We start from the raw sequence: 13491 nt of genomic DNA, 5'->3' as shown, positions 1-13491 counted from the left end.
CAAGCGGCGGAGCAGGGAGGCATGAGGCGCCAGAGGCCGAGGGGGCTCCCGGCGGGGTGACAGTGCAGGGCGATGCTCATGAGGGAGCAGCTCTTGGGGCCCGTGTCGCTGAGGCTGAGGGTGGCAAGCAGCTGCCCTCAGCGCCTATGAATGAGGACCCTGAGGTTCCAGCTGCTTCTCTTGGCGAGGCGATTGGCAGCGCGCATCAGGCAGGCGCCCCTGACGCAGATCGCCTTGACACTCCGTCTTCATCGCAGGTTGATCCCTGTGCCCAACTCTTGGGCCGCTTCCGCGTGGACTTTGAGGCCCTCCGGAAGAGAAGGAGACCCTGGGCGACGATTACCCTTGTCGCCTGCTGAAGCGTAGGAAGTACTTCGCCACTGATGAGTAAGCCTTCTCCTTTCCCAGCTCCCGATCCTTCTGTTGCTTTTACTGACCCTCGCTCCGCAGGCCTCTTCCAGCCGAGCTTGCGGAGATGGCTAAGGTGCCATCCCCCTTGGCTTCGCCCCCTCCATCGCCCTCAAGCGCCCCGAGCAGCAGAGCCCTTATGGTGAGGGCGATCGAAGAGGCGGACCGTCCTGAGGCGCATCGTGGCCCTGCGCACCTCGCGATCTTCTTCCGCATGCCTTCTCGTGGCATAGCCAGCCTGCCGTGGGCTTCTCGCCTGGTCGTGGACTGCGATTGGCTGAGGCGCTCCCTGCGCTCTTCACATGGGGACGGGCTGGCTCCAGGCCGGGCTTCTGGCGTGGCGTGCCCGACTGTCACGAGGGTGCCAGCCCCCAGCCCCCAGCCCGGAGGGGGAGTGCTGATTCGTGGCCCCCGGCGCTTGCTTGGGGCAGATGTGTCCGTGTTCTGGGAACGGGGGTCCCTAGAGTTGCCTGCCTGCGGCCTGCGGCGTGGCTCAAAGGGGGGCCCAGCATGGCCCATCTTCACCAATACAAACTCAAGACCCTCGTGAGGGGCCAAGCCTCGCGGGGCGGAGGACACGGAGCTTCCTCAGGCACGGCCTCGTCAGGCTGGCTCGCGAGGAGGCGGAGAGATCAAGGCAGGGTACCTCGCGAGGTTCCCGTGACGCAAGCCATGACGACTCAGGGCGCCAGGCGGGTGCCAGCCCGCGCAGCGTCCTCCTTTCCTCTTTGGTGCAAAGGGGGCAAGCGCAGCCGCGTAGTACCGAGGCATCGGGCAAAGGTTGCCATTTCGGTGCAACGAGACCAAGACCAGGAGGACTACGAGATGGAGGTCACCGTGGAGCCCAAGACGGCGTCATCACCAGAGCTTTGCGCACGAGAAGTCTACTTTTGTCAGGATAGCTGATACTTACTGTCCCCCTTCAAATTAGCCCGCCATTGTTGGCTCCCTTCCCGCTCGATATATGGGAAAAGGACCTCGGCCTCTATAAATAGGACCAGCCACCCACATAGCTAGAAAAAAAGGGTCTCTGGGGTTGTAGGAAGAAAGAGGCTCGCTAGAGAGGTTAGAAGCAGAGAGAGAGAGAGAGAGAGAAAGGTGGCTGAATTCCTCCCAGCAGTTCATCGCCCCAGCCAAGAACAGACCCTCGCAAGGCTGTTGTTCCTTGTACTGTTCATCATCATCAGCCCAAGAGGCAATCCACCACACCACACACTGGAGTAGGGTATTACACCACAACGGTGGCCCGAACCAGTATAAACCCTGTGTCTCTTGTGCTGTTCTTCCCATAGCTTTGATCCTAGCGTGGTGGAGGGGTGCAGGTAGGTAGGAGGCGAAATCTCCGCGCGCACCCCAGTGTTCGAACCTCAAGGGTCTGCCAGAACCTAAAATCCGCCATTTGGCGCGCCAGGTAGGGGTGCGCCGGAATTCGTCTTCCACCTCCCCGTTCTCCTCTGACCATCGCGCTCATGTCTAACGCACGTCGGCCCCATGCGGAGCGCCGGGCCGCCCTCGCTTCCCGCGTCGCCCAGAAAGCCCCTATCGGCGGGCGTCCTCGCCGTTCCCCGTCACCTGCCATCAACGCCACCACCGGCCCGGTGGGGGACGAGCAGCAGGCATCGTCTCAGCATCCATCCGTGCACCAAGACGGCCGCACCGCAACTCCCTCGCTCGCCCCAGCTGGATCTTCGTCCCGCGCGCTCCGCGTGCCCATGGAGGCTCGGGCTGCACTCATCGCGGCGAACGAGCTCCTGCGCTACCGTCCCGCCGACGACGTCTATGAAGAATGGCTCGGCCACATCGCTGAGCTCGTCCGCGCTGCAGGGGGTTCTTCCGCGTCGTCCGTTCCGCTGCATCGCACCCCGTCCCGCACGGGCGACGAGGCTCCGGCGGCGCCCCGGCCGCCTCCTCCCCAAGAAGACGCCATGGCACCAAGGCGTGCGGCCCCTGGGCGGAACCTGCTCCGTCAGGTGCCAGCGCAGCAAGAACAGAGCTGCCAAGAAGTCCCTCGCCCGCTAGAAGCTGCCCGGGCGCTCCCTGCTCCAGCACGTCGCGACCATCCTCCTGCTCCGGCGCGTGGGGACATGCAAGACCAGGCTCTCCATCACCCAAGGCCTCCCGTGGCCACAGCAGGCTGCCGCGCCTACACCACCGAGCTGCGCAGTGTCGCGTGGCCAGGCAAGTTCAAGCCGGACCTGCCTCCTCGCTACGACGGCACGGCCGACCCTGCGGAGTTCCTCCAGCTCTACGAGCTGGGCATCGAAGCTGCCAACGAAGACGAGAAGGTCATGGCGAACTGGTTTCCCATGGCGCTCAAGGACGGGGCCCGCACCTGGCTCCAGGCACAATCTCCTCCTGGGAAGAGATGCGCACCCGCTTTATCGCCAACTTCCAAGGTACTCACGACCGGCCACCCGCCGTGAGCGACATGCGCCGCATCAAGCAACAACCCGGTGAGACCCTGCAGAAGTACATCCAGCGCTTCAAAAACGCACGCCTCAAGATTCTCAAGGTAACTGAAGAGGCCATCATCTCAGCCTTCTCCGACGGCGTGCGCGACGTCATGATGAAGGAGGAGCTGGCGATGCATGAAGACCTGTGCACTTCCTTTGAGCTGTTCAACTTGGCGAACAAGTGCGCCAGGGCTGAGGAAGGGCGTCTCTCCCTCCTCGAGCTGCCTTTCGCAGACCCAGAAGAGAAGAAGCTCAAGGCCAAGGAAGTGAAGCGCAAGGGGGCTGCCGTGCTCGCGGCAGAACCAGACACCAAGAGGGGCAGAAATCAGCCCGAACCTCCCAAGGGCAGCCGGTACTGCGTGTACCACGACCTCCACACCCACAACACCAGCGAATGCCAAGAACTCCGAGCCGTGCGAGAAGGAAGGATCGGCCGTCACCCTGACCGTGGTGACCGGGGATACGGCCGAGGAGGAGGAAGGAACGCAAGACGCTGGGAAGATCGTGGCCCGCGCCAGGGGTGGCGCGACCAACCTCGCGAGGATCGCTGGCAAGACCCACCTCGCGAGGGAGGCTGGAGGGATCATCCTCGCGAGGATCGCCCGCAAGGCAACGCAGGGCTCCCACCGCTGCCGCCACAGCCAAGGAGAAACAAGGACCGCCACCAGGATGAGGAGGCTGGGGGCTTCCAGGAGCCGCGCGCCATCGCCTGCATCCTGGGCGGAGCTCAAGCCCCAGCTTCTCAACGCATCTTCAAGCAGTTAGCCCGCGAAGTGAACACAGTCCTCCCCAGGCTCGAAGCCACGCGCCCTCTCAGGTGGTCGGCGTGCGCCATCACATTCAGCTCAGCAGATCAACTCAAGTGTGCGGCTACAGCTGGAGTCCTCCCGATGCTTTGTTCCCCAATCATCAGCAACGTGGTGGTCACCAAGACCCTCATGGATGGCGGGGCAGGGCTCAACGTCCTGTCCGTAGAGATATTCAACAACCTCCAAGTGCCCTACAGCCAACTTCAGCCAACCAAGCCCTTCTCCGGCATCACCGATGGCTCCACGGTCCCGATTGGGCAGGTTCTCCTCCCTGTCACCTTCAGGGCACGCGACAACTACCGCACCGAGCTCATCGACTTCGACGTCGCTCACATCCGCCTGCCGTATAATGCCATCCTTGGGTACCCAGCGCTGGCCAAGTTCATGGCCGTAACTCACAACGGCTACAACATCCTCAAGATGCTAGGAAGCGGCGGAGTCATCACGGTGCCCTGTGAAGAGAAGGACGCGGTGTGTTCCCTAGAGCGAGCCTTTCACGCCGCATCACTGGAAGACTCGGATCGCGGAAGCAGGAGGCTTCCCGAGGCCGCCCCCAAGAAGAAGAAGACATTGTCCGGCCTGGCCCCTCCAGCGGCTGGCCCCTCTGGGCCTGTGCCTGCCCAGGGTGAACCTCCTTCCATCGCATAGGAAAGCGCGCCCGGCGCCCTCCTCAGGCAGGGCTCAGGGGCTCTCCCCTGGAGGGCCACCGACCTAGTAAGGGTCACGAGGGAGGCACTGGGGCACCACATGGAGGCGTGTTTCGAAGCATATTTCCCTCAAGAAGGAGCGATGAAAGGAGATCCAGACCCACAGGAGTTCGTCAGCAAGGCCATTCAGGAGCTACAGGAGTCAAGAGTCATGAGAGGCGGCCGCCGCCTACCAGCAGTGGCTCCCTATCCAGGCGAGGATGGTGGGCTGCGTGTCTGCATCGACGTACCAGGGCTCAACCGAGTCGCCTCCCTGGAGCGCCTCTGCCCCTCGCGAGTGGGGCGCTGCGGAGGTCCACCCCACAACTACGTTCGCATGCCTTACGGCTTTCCGAGCGCGGCTGACACGCACCAGCGCCTCACGAGGAGCACCACGGAGGCACAAGAGGCCAGGCGCTCCGCAGCCCTGGCGGAGATGGAGATGGCCCGCGAGGAACTGCCAGTGCCTCCGGAGCCTCCCGAGGCCCCTGGGCCTGGGGGCTCATGAGGATCGGCTTCCGCAGCCCACCGAGCTGGCTACACCAACACCCCTTCGTCTTTAGCGTCATCAGGTGACATCTTTCAAGTTTCACTTCCGGCTGGGAGCGCCCCCAGTGCTGCATTATTCCCAGGCCGCGTGGGTCCGTCCCTGCGGCGTGTATCCCTTTTCATTCCATGTTGTTGGCTTACCTTGTTGGGGGCGCCCCTCAGCCAGCATGACCCCCAAGTCGCTCGGGCTTGACCCAGTGATCTCCGCATCCATTTGAACGAATCCACTCCTTCGCGGCTAATGTGTTTTACCTAGTTGCCTGCTCAGCTGACGCCAACTAACGGAGCTTCTCCCGAACGGCACGACGCTTGCGCATGGGTCCGTCCCTGCAACACCGACAAACCTGGATGGCTGAGCTCTGGCCGCGGCAGCCCCGCATAGCGTCACCTCGTCAAGCCTTCAGTGCCTCACTACCCTTCGGAAGCAACCAACGGCTGACTGTCAATTGTTATGGCAACTCCTTGCTCTTTCTATGATGGACCTGCAGGACCTCCTGAAGGAGCTGCGTCAGGCGAGGCTCTTGCTGTGTCTCCTTCGCTCTCGTCCATGCAAACCGCTTGCACGTTAAAGGGGGGGTGCCTGAGCATCGTGACTTAGGGCTCCTACTGGCTCTCCAGCCCTCACCCTCTGGCCTTGACCACGGCATCGCAACCTGGCATACCAGCGACGGCTGAGACTCGCTCGAGGGCCGGGACCCGAGGACGTAGAGCAGAAAGGGGAGCAAAGGCGAGAGGGGAGAGACACACGAGGACCTTGCCGAGCAACCTCGCGCCTGCCGATGCACGAACTCGGCCACACACCAGAGAGCGGCCCCTGATCCTCGAGATAAGTCATCACCCGAAAGCACCAGCTACCGTGGCACAATCCCCGCACCTAATGCTATCCCATGTTAGCGACATCGCTCCCCTTTCTCACCGAACGACGGCTGCTTGGGCACCAAAGGGGACCTCCTGAGCATCACGACTCAGGGGCTCTTACCGGACTCTGGGTCGCTCACCTCCTGGCCTTGACGACGCATCGCGACCTGGCATACCAGTGACGGCTGAAGCCGCCTTGGGACTGGGACCTGTCGGCGCAGAGCACCAAGCCCTCGTGAGGTCCGAAAGGGAGGACCGAGCTAAGACGGGATGAGCAACTCGCGCAAATCTATGACAAGGGTTATATTAACAAAACAGGATCACATGCACCTTACAAGCCCCCACAGGGCGCGTTTTTGGTTCCTCGCAGGGAACAGATCCTAAAGAGACGCAAACTATGCGCATCGCTACAAAAGACGCCATCATCAACAGTGGGCCGTCAAGCACCGACGCCAACCCCATCCAGATCAGAGTCGGCGGCGGCCTGACGAGCCTGCCCTGCTCCGGGAGCGGCGTTGGCTTGGGGGCTCGTAGCTGTCATCGCTCGTCTCCGGAGTCGCGAAGGGCTCGCCGGAGTCGCTGGAGCCTCCGACGTCTCCACCGCCTGAGGAACCGCCAAGGGAGCGGTTGGCGAGCCCAGTCCTCGTCGCAGCAGGGCCCTGGCCGCCTTCACCGGGGCAGCACTCCAGCCGGCGTCCGTTCGCGTCGAAGACCTTGAAGAGCATCACCGAAGCACCGTAGTAGTCCAAGTGGACTGCGAAGACGCCCCTTGTCCTGCAAACCCGGGTGATGTCTCTCCAGCCCCGAGTCATGTAGACCTCGCCCGGGGCGACGATCGCGACCTCTGCCTCGGTCATGAGGGTGCTGCAGCCGGCGTGCTGCAGCCAGAGCTCCAAGGGCTCCCCTTGCGGGATGACGGAGGCGAAGAAGGGAGGAAGGCGGATCCAAGACTGAAGAGGAATGGAGACGTGGAGCACGAACTCTTGGGAGGAGCCCTCGGTGTGGGCCCCAGGAGGGACGACCCACACCTTCGTGACCCGCTGGCGCTGACGGCGGCGCCGCCCGTGGCGATCAGCATCAGCTCCTTCGGGGCCCTCGACGTGGGCGTACAATGGAAGCGGGAACCCTGGCGGCGCCCGCTCGCCCCAAGGCCTCGACACCACCTGAAGGGCCCCCTTGTCCGGGCCACGGTGGACATGCCGTTTCTTCGGCGGAAGTGGGTCTGGTCCCTCTCGGGGAGCCTTTCCCTTCTCTGCCGTCGAGAACCGGCGGATCGGAGCCATCATGGCAAAACGGAGCAAGAATTGGGAAGAAGGAGAAGCAAGGAGGGATGGACTGGAAGGGCGCACGACATTCCGTACTTATAACCGGCGGAGGCCAACCGCTGACCTCCACGATTGCAGGTAATCATGACCCGTTTTGCATGCAGGGACTTGTCCAATCCGTGCAGTTGCCGAGGCGTAGTGGGAAAGTGGAGGCGCCCACGTCCAGTCAACCGCCACACGGCGCCCAAGGCCGCAGGCTGTTAGGGCCCGCGGCGCTTCGCTCTTGCCCTTCCGCCTCCCTGCACGGCCAAGTCCGGGTGCGCCTTGGGCCTGGGGGCTACTGTCGGCGTTCTGGGAATGGGAGTCCCCAGACTTGCCTGCCTGCGGCCTGCGGCGTGGCTCAAAGGGGGGCCCAGCACGGCCCATCTTCACCAATACAAACTCAAGACCCTCGCGAGGGGCCAAGCCTCGCGGGGCGGACGACACGGAGCTTCCTCAGGCACGGCCTCGTCAGGCTGGCTCGCGTGGAGGCAGAGAGATCAAGGCGGGGTACCTCGCGAGGTGCCCGTGACACAAGCCATGACGACTCAGGGCGCCAGGCGGGTGCCAGCCCGCGCAGCGTCCTCCTTTCTTCTTTGGTGCAAAGGGGGCAAGCGCAGCCGCATAGTACCGAGGCATCGGGCAAAGGTTGCCATTTCGGTGCAACGAGACCCAGACCAGGAGGACTACGAGATGGAGGTCACCGTGGAGCCCAAGACGGCGTCATCACCAGAGCTTTGCGCAGGCGAAGACTACTTTTGTCAGGATAGCTGATACTTGCTGTCCCCCTTCAAATTAGCCCGCCATTGTTGGCTCCCTTGCCGCTCGATATTTGGGAAGAGGACCAGGGCCTCTATAAATAGGACCAGCCACCCACATAGCTAGAAAAAAAGGGTCTCTGGGGTTGTAGGAAGAAAGAGGCTCATTAGAGAGGTTAGAAACAGAGAGAGAGAGAGAGAGAGAGAGAGAGAGAAAGGTGGCTGAACTCCTCCCAGCAGTTCATCGCCCCAGCCAAGAACAGACCCTCGCGAGGCTGTTCTTCCTTGTACTGTTCATCATCATCAGCCCAAGAGGCAATCCACCACACCACACACTTGAGTAGGGTATTACACCACAACGGTGGCCCGAACCAGTATAAACCCTGTGTCTCTTGTGCTATTCTTCCTATAGCTTTGATCCTAGCGTGGCGGAGGGGTGCAGGTAGGTAGGAGGCGAAATCTCCGCGCGCACCCCAGTGTTCGAACCTCAAGGGTCTGCCGGAACCCGAAATCCGACAAGATGATGGCGTGGAAGACATGCTCGAGCGCGCTCGGGAGCGTCGCGCTCTCCGCCAAGGATTCCTTCGAAGGGTGGCTGACGCGGTAAGCCTGCTTGGTGAGGAGCTTGCTGATGAAGACGCACGCCTTGAGGCTGAGGGCCTGCCCCTAGCTGCAGAGAGGCGCGAGCTGGAGGGCGCCATCGCCCTTGCGCGCCGTCAGCGCGATCTTGACGATGCAGAGGCCAAGGCGTCGCTGGTGGCCTCTCGGGAGGCCCGATCTTGGGCCGCTGAGGAGGCCCGGGAAGCTGACCGGCGGCGAATGGCAGCGGAGGAGCGGGCTCGGGAGCTCCTGGCCTGGTGCCACTCACTGGAGGAGCAGGTGGAGCTGCGCGAGGCAGCCCTCGCATCGATGAAGGTGGCCTCTGGCGACTCAGCAGACCTCCAGAAGCGTGAGGAGGCGCTGATGCTGGAAGCCGCCGAACGTACCCGCAAGTACGAGCGTCTGGAGACGAGGGAGCGCTTGGTGACGCAGGCGGAGGATGATGTCGCTGCACAGGAAGCCCGTGTCCTGGAGGAGGTCGGACATCGAGTGGCGATGGCGCATTTGAACCTCGAGCACGAGTTCGAAGAGAAGCTGGTGTTGATCCGGGCCGAAGCTGAAGGCAGGACTGCTGCCTTGAGGGCCAAGCTGGAGGAGGCGACGCGGCGGGCCGATGCTTTCCGGGCCGCCCTTGAGGTGGCGCAAGGTGAGTTAACCACCTCCCAGGCCGAGGTGCTCCTTCTCCGCCAGCGGGTGGAGGAGGCTGAGGTCGTCGCGCGCCAGAATGCGGACGAGATACGTCAGCGGCGGATCCTAGAGCATGAGCACGGCCCCATGCTCACCACGCTCCGGGAGAGAGCCAACACAGCCTTGGGCAACATCTGCGAGGCGGCTGTTGGCGAGCCGCACGTAGTCAACTACGCCGGCAATCTTCAGTTCTTCACTGACGTGGTGACGCAGCTGGAGGCGTGGTCGGTCAGGGCTGACAGGTTGGTGAAGGAAAGGAGCCGCGCCCTGCTCGGGCGCGCCTTTTCTCGCGTCTTCAGCCATCTCCGGAACATGGATCCCCACTTCGACTTCGACGCCACCATCGCCCCAGTCCCCCAGGCCGTCCGAGATGACCCGGCGCACTAGGTGGAAGACAATGTGGATGCTCTTACCAGGGCCTTCGCTTCAGACAACGACGGCGTGACCGTGGCTGCCGACGAGGGCGGTGTGGTGCATGGCCCTGACGCCGCTAGTGGTGACACGGACAGCGATGGCGAGTTCAGCGACGCCAGCAGCGGCTCGGGTGGTGCTCCTAAGGACACATTGGGGGATTTATCCGACTGATTGTGCATCGTTCCTACTTCCTTACCCTGCATGAATAGAACTCAGGTTTTGTCCTGATGGCGGTGAGAGCATTTTGGAGGGGAGCCCCTTATGTAAAACTTGTGTTCATCGCATTAGTAGACGCTACATTGCCCATGCGCCCGCGCCAAGTGGTTGGCTTAAGCGACGCGCTGGTCGGCTAGTTTACCTTGGTCCCGTGCTGGCCCTGAGGTAGCCTGTGGGAGGTTGTGGTGTTCCAAGTGTTCCCTGATTGGATCCGTAGGACCTGCAGTAAAACACCCTCCTAAGAGGACGCGGCGGCGGCAGTCTGGGCTGCGCGCAAGCTAGGCCTGACCCAGCTCGCGAGGGGCTCATGAGGGGAGGCAGCTGAGGCAAAGTGGTAACCAAAACGCGAGAAATTGCTCGAACGAGACTAAGCACCCCTTCCCCGAACACACGCAAATCTCAAATTCGAATCCAACTTGAATCCAGCGGGGGAAAGCGACAACCAAAGGGAAAAGCAACGAAAGCAGACAAAAGGCCGCGTCCGGCACCTAATCTAGTCTTGGACATCTTCTCACCAGCGCGGAGCTAAGTGCTGCCACTGGGCGTGGGAGGAAGCCCCAGGGCCTGAGGTCGGCACCCCTCAGACTCCAGGGCATGTACATCCCCACTCATTATTACGTGAGAGTGTCACGGGGCGGCGAGCTTCACAGGCACTGGGCCTTCTTCACAGGTACCGGCCTTGCTTCATATTGCTAGATGAGGGCCCCGCCTTGCACCACACTCTAGTGCCATCAACGACGACCGGAAACTAGGACACCACCGATGGGGTAGAGCGGTCGCCAGCGGTTCCCCCGACGACCACGGGTCCTCCGCCAGGGGCAGGCCCTGAGGCACCTCCCCAGCAGAGGGCCTACCTCCTGAGAACACCTTGCTCCAAACACCGCGGTGGCGATGTCGGATCTCGGCCCCTCTCCTGCAGCCCCCTGCGCCCTCCTTCCGAGGGGTAGGAGACTATGGGAGCGGGGCAGCTGCTTGCTCTGGCGACCTGCACCTCCTGCGATCCATGGTTAGCGTATGCCTGCTCCTGAAGAATTAGCGGTACCCGATAATGGTTGCCTCCAGCGTGTCCAGCGGGACCGTCCCGGGACTCCTGGAAGGGCTCAGCTTCTGGCGCCTCGTCCCCCCATCTTGGGCTAAGGAGCGAGCCTTGTTCGCTCTCGTGAGGGTGTCCTTGGTCCATCATCAGGGGCACGTATTCCTCAGGCGCCATCATCCCGAAGGCCACGCCGTAGTGCTCCGCGTGCCACGCGGTCCTGCCTGACGCGCCCACCGTGGGTTGGCAGCACGGCTGTCCACTGGGGCCGCGGGTCGCGTCGAGTCCTTCTTCTTCACGGACCGGGAGCGGGGGCAGCGCCGCCGCCGGTCCGGTGCTGACAGCTTCGCTGGTGTTGGAGTAGCCTTGCAGCCCGCGGGCGCGCGCGGAGCCCCCGCGCGGGCCGCCCTGGGCTTGAGATGGGAGCTGGGTGCAGAAGGGGTGAGCCCCCGAGGCGGCGAAGCCCAGGAGCTCTGCCACCCGCTCCAGCAGCACGTCGCGGCCGCCCTCCAGCAGCCTGCACTGCAGCAGCTCTCGGGCCACCGTGAGCGCGGCCCTCGAGTTCGCCTGCTCCCGGCGGGTGTACGGTGTCGTGGTCGCGGCGTGATTGGAGGCCCTTGCTGCCGACCGCACCTGCCGCGGTGTGAGAGCTGTCGAAGCCTGTCCGCGTCGCCCACGGCCCGCAGCGCCCTGCGGACCGCGAGCTGCCTGAGGCACGGGGTCGCCCGAGGCGAGCAGCTCTGCGCGGGCGGGCCACGCCGCCCATGGATCTGGGTTGCCCGCCTGGTCGCCAGACATGGTGATGACGACGCGACGGGGCACGAAGCGGTAGAAGGTGGATTCCGGCGCACCCCCTACCTAGCGCGCCAAATGTCGGGTTTCGGGTTCCGGCAGACCCTTGAGGTTCGAACACTGGGGTGCGCGCGGAGATTTCGTCTCCCACCTACCTGCACCCCTCCGCCTCGCTAAGATCTAAGCTATGGGAAGAACAACAAAGAGACATAGGGTTTATACTGGTTCGGGCCACCGTTGTGGTGTAATACCCTACTCCAGTGTGTGGTGTGGTGGATTGCCTCTTGGGCTGATGATGATGAGCAATACAAGGAAGAACAGCCTCGCGAGGGTCTGTTCTTGGCTGGGGTGATGAAGATGGGCCGTGCTGGGCCACCTTTTCGAGCCACGCCACAGGCCGCAGGCAGGGAAGTCTGGGGACCCCCATTCCCAGAACGCCGACAGACGCCTACTCCGACTACCACCAGATCAAGCTGAACCCGATTGACCAGCTGAAGACCACCTTCATCACACCATTCGGAGCCTTCTGCTACTTGACCCTGACGTTCGGCTTGAGAAATGTTGACGCCACCTTCTAGCGTTGCATGCAGAAGTGCCTCCTCATGCAAATCGGCAGAAATGCCCATGTCTTTGTAGACGATATTGTGGTGAAGACGAAGAAGCATGGCACCCTTCGAGGGGATCTCAAGGAGACCTTCAACAATTAGCACCGTTTCCAAATCAAGCTCAACCCGGAGAAATGTGTCTTTGGAGTACCAGTCGGCTAACTCCTTGGCTTCCTCGTCTTCGAGCGCGGCATCAAGTGCAACCCTGTGAAGATCAAGGCCATCGAGCGGATGTAGAGGCCGACTCGACTGCGGCACGTCCAGAAGTTCATCGGGTGCTTGGCATCTCTCAGTCGGTTCATCAGTCGGCTGGGCAAGAAGGCCCTCCCACTGTACCAATTGATGAAGAAGACCACAAGCTTCGAGTGGACCGACCAGGCGGACGAGACCTTCCTCCAGCTCAAGCGGATGCTGTCCATGCCACCTGTTCTGGCCGCTTCGGCTGCTAAGGAGCCCATGTTCCTCTACATCGCCGCTACCAGCTGGGTGTTCAGCACCATGATCGTGGTTGAGCGACCAGAAGACAGCAAGGTCCAGCCGGTCTAGAGGCCGGTCTATAACCTGAGCGAGGTGATGTCCACTTCGAAGCAGAACTACCCCCACTGTCAGAAGATGTGCTACGGCGTGTACTTTGCAGCCAAGAAGCTCAAGCAGTACTTCCAGGAGCACACCATCACAGCCGTCTACACTGCCCCTTGCCGAGATCATAGGAAACAGGGATGCATCAGGCCGGGTGGCAAAGTGGGCCATTGAGCTGCCTCCCCACACCATCCTCTACCAGCCCCGCACCACCATCTAATCCCAAGCGCTGGCCGACTTCCTAGTTGAAGGAAATATGCCCTAGAGGCAATAATAAAGTTGTTATTTATATTTCCTTATATAAGATAAATGTTTATTATTCATACTAGAATTGTATTAACCGGAAACTTAGAACATGCGTGAATACATAGACAAACAGAGTGTCCCTACTATGCCTCTACTTGACTAGCTTGTTAATCAAAGATGGTTAAGTTTCCTAACCATAGACATGTGTTGTCATTTGATGAATGGGATCACATCATTAGAGAATGATGTGATGGACATGACCCATCCGTTAGCTTAGCATTATGACCGTTTAGTTTATTGCTATTGCTTTCTCCATAACTTATACATGTTCCTATGACTATGAGATTATGCAACTCCCGAAAACCGAAGGAACACTTAGTGTGCTATTAAACGCCACAAAGTAACTGGGTGATTATAAAGATGCTCTACAGGTGTCTCCGATTGTGTTTGTTGAGTTGGCATAGATCGAGATTAGGATTTGTCACTCCGATTGT

Source organism: Triticum dicoccoides, chromosome 2A (assembly GCF_002162155.2).
Source record: "Triticum dicoccoides isolate Atlit2015 ecotype Zavitan chromosome 2A, WEW_v2.0, whole genome shotgun sequence".
Classification (NCBI taxonomy): domain Eukaryota; kingdom Viridiplantae; phylum Streptophyta; class Magnoliopsida; order Poales; family Poaceae; genus Triticum; species Triticum dicoccoides.
This window is presented reverse-complemented; position numbering follows the sequence as displayed.